This window comes from Musca domestica, unplaced genomic scaffold (genome assembly GCF_030504385.1).
Source record: "Musca domestica strain aabys unplaced genomic scaffold, Musca_domestica.polishedcontigs.V.1.1 20, whole genome shotgun sequence".
NCBI lineage: Eukaryota > Metazoa > Arthropoda > Insecta > Diptera > Muscidae > Musca > Musca domestica.
This window is the reverse complement of record NW_026712250.1, coordinates 1,581,328-1,588,766: the sequence shown is the minus strand read 5'-3', so window position 1 is coordinate 1,588,766 and position 7,439 is coordinate 1,581,328. Positions and strand designations below refer to the sequence as shown.

The following is a 7,439-nucleotide window of genomic DNA, read 5'->3' as shown; positions in this document are numbered from 1 at the left end:
AATATTCATCCGATGAACTCTTCCGTAGGGAAATATTCATCCGATGAACTATTCCGTAGAGAAAAGTTCATCCGATGAACTCTTCTAAAAAGAAACGTTTTTCCGATGAACACTTCTATACAGAAAAGTTCATCCGATGAACCCTTCCATACAGAAAAGTTCATCCAATGAACCCTTCCATAGAGAAATGAACTCTTCTATAAAGAAAAGTTTATCCGATGAACACTTCTATACAGAAAAGTTCAACCGATGACCTCTTGCATAGAGAAAATTTTATTCGATGAATTCTTCTACAAAGAAAAGTTCATCCGATGAATGAAAGATAAGGAAAAATTCATCCGATGAGCTCTTCTCTAAGGAAAAATTCATCCGATGAACTCTTCTATAATTAAAAGTTCATCCGATGAACTCTTCTATAAAGAAAAGTTCATCCGATGAACTCTTCTATAGAGAAAAGTTCATCCGATTAACTCTTCTATAGAGAAAAGTTCATCCCATGAACTCTTCTATGCAGAAAAGTCCACCTGATGAACTCTTCTATAGTGAAAAATTCATCCGATGAACTCTTCTATACAGAAAAGTTCATCCGATTTTTGCAAAAAAAAAAATCTTTGGAAAAACATCCCTAAATGGACTTCTCTTTTACCTGCCCTCTATATGTGTTATAGTTTCCTTACCGCAATTTTTTTCATGCCTCTTCGAAAATATCTAATTGGAATTTATTTGGTAGCCCATTAAAGTTACTTGAATACATCGGAATTCCACGTGTAACGACTACCGCAACGCATTGTTACGAAGAATTTAATGTCATGGCGTTTTCATTAGGAAGACCACATAATTTGTTGTAATACCTGATGCCCTGCTTGTTGCCAAGCTGAAGTTATTTGAAGCCATAAACGACCTAAATGACCCAGTCAGCCAATGGATGGCTACAAGTAGCTTGGGAGGAGTGGTGAGGTAACGCATAAAATTTTATGAACCCAACACCCTTAAAAATGTGGAGCAGCAACAGTCAGCAGTTTTATGTCGATGCCACTGCCAATATCTTTAAAAGGTTGCTCCAGAGAGGTCATCACAGATTGCCGCCATTGGCCAGATAGGGGGCTCCCATAAATGTTAAACATTTGCATAATTAATTTGCATGCCCATTCAGGCAGCCGGCTTGGGTTGCAATCGGCGAAAGAATTCCTGGTAGTAAAATATCAAAATTTTCCATTTCTCTTTTTTTTATTATTTTTATGTATTTTTCTTCTTCTGTTTTGCATTTTATTTAAATATGGCCAACAATTTGGTGCTTTTGTTGTTGTTGTTCATTTGTTTTTATTCTCGGGGAGAGAGGGCTTCATTAAACCCGAATGTTTTGGAAAATTAAATTTCTTTGCATCAGAAGCGCCTAAGGTTATGCTTCAAAACCATTTAATTTCATTGCAGTTCAGTTTTGCCCACCCCCTCTCCCCTTCTGCAGCTGGTTCTTTTGGTGTGGCACCACGAATGTCCTTGGAAGGCGGGCATTCAACATTTTTTGGTAGTTTCAGTTCTGTTCGTGTGAGTGTGTGTGGGTGAGTGTGTCATTTGATGGGGTCCTTCTGCTGGGTGTGTCTGTATGTGTTGGGTGTATGTGAGTGGGCGAGTGAGTGCAGATGTTTGCTGTGCGGTCCTTAATGATTATGTTGTTGATATGAAAGAGAACATATTCCCGTTTTCGACATCGTTTCTATATTTTCGTTTTTTTTATATGACAAAACGTCATTAAAATGACAGCAAGAGGACAAAAAAAAAATGAATTTGAAAAGGGGAGAACCAATGGCATGATGAGATTTTGTGATATGCATCTAACTTTAATTAAAAGATATGTGCAGTTGGAAAAGATTTTTAAAACTTTTTAAAATTCCTACGTTAATTCCCCTATTCCTTTTATCACTCCTTTCTCCGCAACCCTTTCATGGTTATGATTTTCGCTTTTCTTTTTTTGCCATCAAAACGTTGTTTAAGAAAAGAAGAGAAAAAAAACAACAACATGACAATCTTGTTTATTGTCCGGGGCTAGGCCATGAATTCCACTTTTTGTTTTTTTGGGTTCTCTTCCTTGTTCTTCTCCGAATACTTGATTATTCAGCTTTTCTCATTACACGTGATGACCAACCAAAAAAGGAAAAAACCGAAAATAGAAAAAGTCCATAAGTTTGCAATTTTCTTCACTGAGTTTCCTATATTTTGTTTTCTTTTGGATAGTCACCATTAACGATAGGCAAGAACCCTGGGGAATGGCATGGAAATTATGTCGACAATTTTATGATATCTTTCAGATACAGGCATCATTACTGTTTAGCGAAAAAAAAGATGGTGCGTTATAATTGTATCACTTCTTTGATGGATATTTCAATTAACTGAATTGATGTATGGACAGTTTCAAAGAAAAAAATCGTTAGGAAAAATGACATCCTATGAAGTTCTCTATAAAAAATAGAGAAAATCCCAATTTTTGTCCCACAGGAACACTCATTGCATAAATATTTCCATAGATAAGTTCACCGGAAGAACTATTTTCGTATGGAAAAGTCCGTCGGATGAACTTTTTCCTATGAAGAAGTTCATCGGATGAACTCTTTCCTATAGGAAAATTTATCCGATGAACTCTCCTCTATAGAAAAGTTCATCGGATGAATTCTTTTCCCATAGAAAATTTCATCAGATGAACTCTTCTCCTATAGAAAAGTTTATCGGATGAACTCTCTTCTGTAGAAAAGTTCATCGGATGAACTCTCTTCTGTAGAAAAGTTCATCGGATGAACTCTCTTCTGTAGAAAAGTTCGTCGGATGAACTCTTTTCTATAAAAAAGTTCATCGGATGAACTCTTTTCTATAGATGAACTCTTCTCTAGAGAAAAGTTCATTGGATGAACTCTTCTCTATAGAAAAGTGTATCGGATGAACTCTTCTCTATAGAAAAGTTCGTCGGATGAACCCCTTTCTATAGAAAAGTTCGTCGGATGAACCCCTTTCTACAGAAAAGTTCATCGGATGAACCCTTTTCTATAAAAAAGTTCATCGGATGAACCTTTTTCTATAGAAAAGTTCATCGGATGAACTCTTCTATTAGATTTTATATTATAATTCAGTTAAACTTCTGGAACAATTTGACAAATGAAAAAACACACAAAATTGAAATGGAATATCTTGTTTTTTATTTCTTTTCTTTCTTGAACTTGTCACTTCAATGATTTGAAAAACGAATGAAAAAATATAATTACAATCAGCTCAATATTGTAATACAGAAAAACTAAATCTCAAAGCACATGTGATGAATCAAAAATATTTAGATAAATTCAAATTAATTGAAACAAAGTAAATGCACTGGTCGACATATTTTTGAATAGTAAATTCAAATTTACATGTTTTTCAACACGCCGCCTCAAAAATATGTCGATCCTTTAAATAGTATTTAATAAAAAATTGACAAGTTGTTATATCTGGGTAAAAATATTTATGGCCCAACATTTGTTGCAAGGACTAGGGAAAACCCAGAAAAACCTAATCAGACCAAAAAAAAAAAACTTATATTTAGTGTTCTAAATTCTTTAATCCAACTTGTGTTCTTAGTTCCATGAATCGTGGAGTTGACAAGGGTTTGGTCAACAAATCAGCCAGTTGCTTGCCTGTGGGAATATATTCAATTTTAATCAGATTATTTTCCACTTGCTCTCTTGAAAAATGATACTTGATGTCAATGTGCTTAGATCTCTTGTGACATGAGGGATTATTTGCAATACTTATGCAGCTCTGATTGTCCTCATAAATTAAGATTGGATTTTCGAATACAAAACCTAAACTTGTTAACAATGACTTTAGCCACAACGCTTCTCTTACAGCCTCAAATAATGCCATATATTCAGCTTCTGTAGAGGATGCTGCAACAGAGTTTTGTTTTCTTGTATTCCAGCAAACTATATTTGATTCAAACATCATAAACAGAAAACCAGTAGTACTCTTTCTATCATCTTTGCTTCCTCCCCAATCAGCATCAGCATACCCCGAAAATATAGCTTCTCTACAAGATTGTTTTGTATAAACTAATTTCAAATCAATAGTGCCTTTTAAATATCGAAGAACCCTCTTGAGGCATTGCCACAATTCTTTATTACTTTTACTACTATATCTACTCAGGATATTTATCGATGTGCTTAGATCAGGTCGTGTACAAAGCATTATGTACATTAAACATCCAATTAAATTACGACACGGGGCGTTATAATTTTCATCTGAATTTAGTGCAGTATAATCAACGTTTGTTGGAAGTGGATTCCCAATTGGCTTACAGTCATTCATTTCGAATTTTCTAAGTACTTTCTTAATGTAAGCAGATTGGCTTAGAGTAATTGTATCATTATGTCTTTCAACTCTCATTCCTATAAAAAAACTTAATATCAGAAAGGTCCGTCATTTTAAATCTGCTCTTCAAGTACTCTTTGAAATTATCAATAGTTTTATTATTTGAACAAGCTATTACTAGGTCATCAACATAAAGCAATACATACAAATTTTTCAGTACATCACCCTTATCAATTAAATAAATACAACGGTCAACAGGTGAGCTAACAAATCCCATGTCCTTCAGGGCCTCCTCAAAAACTTCAAACCAACATCTTGCGGCTTGCTTGAGACCATAAATTGCCTTGTTCAACTTGCAAACTTTACCATCTTCACATGTCAAACCCTGGGGAATTCTCATATATATTTCCTCTTTTAGCACCCCATTCAAAAAAGCTGTTTTTACATCCATATGATGTACCAATAAACCAAACTGATTTGAAATAGATATTAAAATCCGAAAGCTAGAGACTCTAGCCACTGGTGCAAATGTCTCATTGTAATCAATCAAATATTCTTGTGTAAATCCCCTTGCTACAAGTCTAGCTTTATATCTTACCGGATTACCGAACTCATCATGTTTCAAACTAAAAACCCACTTACAGTCTATAATATTTCTGTCTTCTGGCATTGGCACAATTGACCAGGTTTCATTTGAAAAATGAGAATCAAGTTCCTCCTCAATAGCTTTTTTCCAATATGTGCTGTCATCCCTATACAGAAGTTCTTCAAATGAGTTCGGTACATTATCAACAAATGCGTTTGCGATCATAATACAGTTATCTAAACACGTTTCATTCTCATTGTATGATACATGTGGCTTAGCTTTTAAGCGATCACTCTTCCTTATCAAATTACCTTCATTTTGAATAAATTTGTCATTCTGCAATTGACTTTTACTTTGCTCAACATTTCTACATTTTACTGGCAATGCATGCTCTTGATAATGACTCTCCCTACTTTCATTCGGGACATTTGTTTCCGTGCTCTCATTCTGGAAAATTTTTACAGCACTAGAATGAAGTGATTCGTTATTTAACATTTTCCTACTTTCATTCGGAATAACAGTTTCCGTACTCTCTTTCCGGAAATTTCTTACATCACTCGAGTACAATGGTTCCTCCATTAAATAATCCTTACTGTCATTCAGGATTACATTTTCCGTACTCTCTTTCCGGAATTCGTTAACATTATCAGGTTTACTACGGTCTGTGTCTTTTAGATCTCTAGAATACTGCATATTTCTCTCATCAACAATTACATCACGAGCCATTACAAAACGTCCATTGTCCACATCCCACAGTTTATAGCCATTCGACTCATATCCAACAAGTATAGCCTTCCATGATTTCTCATCGAATTTTCTTTTTCTCAATTTATCATGTACATATACCGTGGACCCAAAAACTCTCAAAAACTTTAAAATAGGTTTTTTCCCATGCCACATCTCAAACGGGGTTTTCAAATTATCTTTTAACGCCTTACTAGGACTTCTATTTATTAAATATGTTGCTGTTAGAACAGCTTCACCCCAAAAAGTTTTGTCTAATTTTGCTCCACTTATCATGGCACGCGCTTTCTCTGTTATAGTTCTTATCATTCGTTCAGAAACGCCATTCAATTGTGGGGTATATGGCACAGTCAAGTGATAACTTATGCCTTTATTTATACAGTAATCCCTCATTTCATTTGATAAATACTCCCGTCCATTGTCAATATACAAGTTAACAACTTTCAAGTTAAATAGAGCCTCACTTTTAGCAACAAAATCCTTAAATACAGAATAAACTTCTGATTTAAAGGTAATTAAGTAGGTCACACAGTAGTGAGTGAATTCATCGACAAAGATCACGTAATAATTTTTCTCATCAATTGTGGGCGGAGTTATCGGTCCACAGACATCGGAATGTATTACAAACAATGGCCTCCTTACGTGTTCCTTGTCTTTAAATTTACCAAAACTTAATCGGGATTGTTTTCCATTTATGCAAGCTTCGCATAACTCTTCATTGGGACGCACATTGTCTAGAAGTTGACTATCACAAAACATTTCCTTACTCTTTATCTCCATAAATTTACTCTTACTAATGTGTCCTAATCTCTCATGCCACAATTGATAACTATTGCATTTCGCAGCACTTGCTGCATACAAGCTTTTATATGATTTAAAACAAATTATCGGAACATTATTTTTACATTTACCTTGAATGATTACATGGCTTTTGTTTCGTACAATGACACCTTCGGAGTTAAACTCAATAGAAAATCCAGCATCTTGCATCTTTCTTATTGAGAGCAAATTCTGTGGAACTTCTTGACAAAACAAAACATTCTCAAGTGTAATCTGGTATTTGTTTCTACTCCATAGTTTAACTTTTCCTTGTTTTGTAGCATGAATATATTCACCACATTTTGCAACTGCTATTTTAATTGGCGATTCAAGGTTGACGTAATCAAAAAATAAGTTTTCATCATTAATAATGTGATCCGAAGCTCCAGAGTCTAACAAAAAAGGAATTCCATCTTCTCTGCTTACAAAAGCTTCCCGACAAATCATGAAAGCAAATCCTTTCTCGGGTTGAACTGCTGCATGAACTGTTTTTACATCTCCATGGTTTTTCGTATCCAATGTTTTCTTGAACAGGAAACAATTCTTCTTCACATGGCCATTTTTATGACAATAATGACACTTTATGGACGGGTCAAAATGTTTCGTGGTCTTCAACTTTTTCTTATGCTTGAAGTCATGTGATATTGGTTTATTAAATGGACGCCGACGGTATTTTATTGCTTGTAGTACTTTCATACTGGTGTCTTTTCCGTCATTCTTGATTTTAATTTCATGATCAAGTAAACGTGTCTTCACAAATGCCAACGTCAAATTGTCTTCAGATAGTGTTTCGATTGCCGTAATTACACCATCATAAGATGTTGGGAGTGTCAGCAATAAATGTGAGACTTTATCCATTTCTCCGATATTTGCTCCAGCCGCAACCAACTCAGATATTAAATCGTCATACACATGAAAATGATTTAATAATGATGTTTCTCCTTCCAATTTTAATGATAGC

The 7,439-nt window shown here is 34.7% G+C and overlaps 1 long non-coding RNA gene across 1 annotated transcript; it reads right to left on the bottom strand.

The window, feature by feature from the left end:
* Positions 1–3,162: 3,162 nt before the first annotated feature.
* LOC131802349 (uncharacterized) lies at positions 3,163–6,709 on the bottom strand. The gene is made up of 2 exons (XR_009342166.1): positions 6,571–6,709; positions 3,163–3,656 (listed from the first exon to the last, which is right to left on the bottom strand). It is a non-coding gene; the product is annotated as an uncharacterized LOC131802349 (long non-coding RNA).
* Positions 6,710–7,439: the final 730 nt, after the last annotated feature.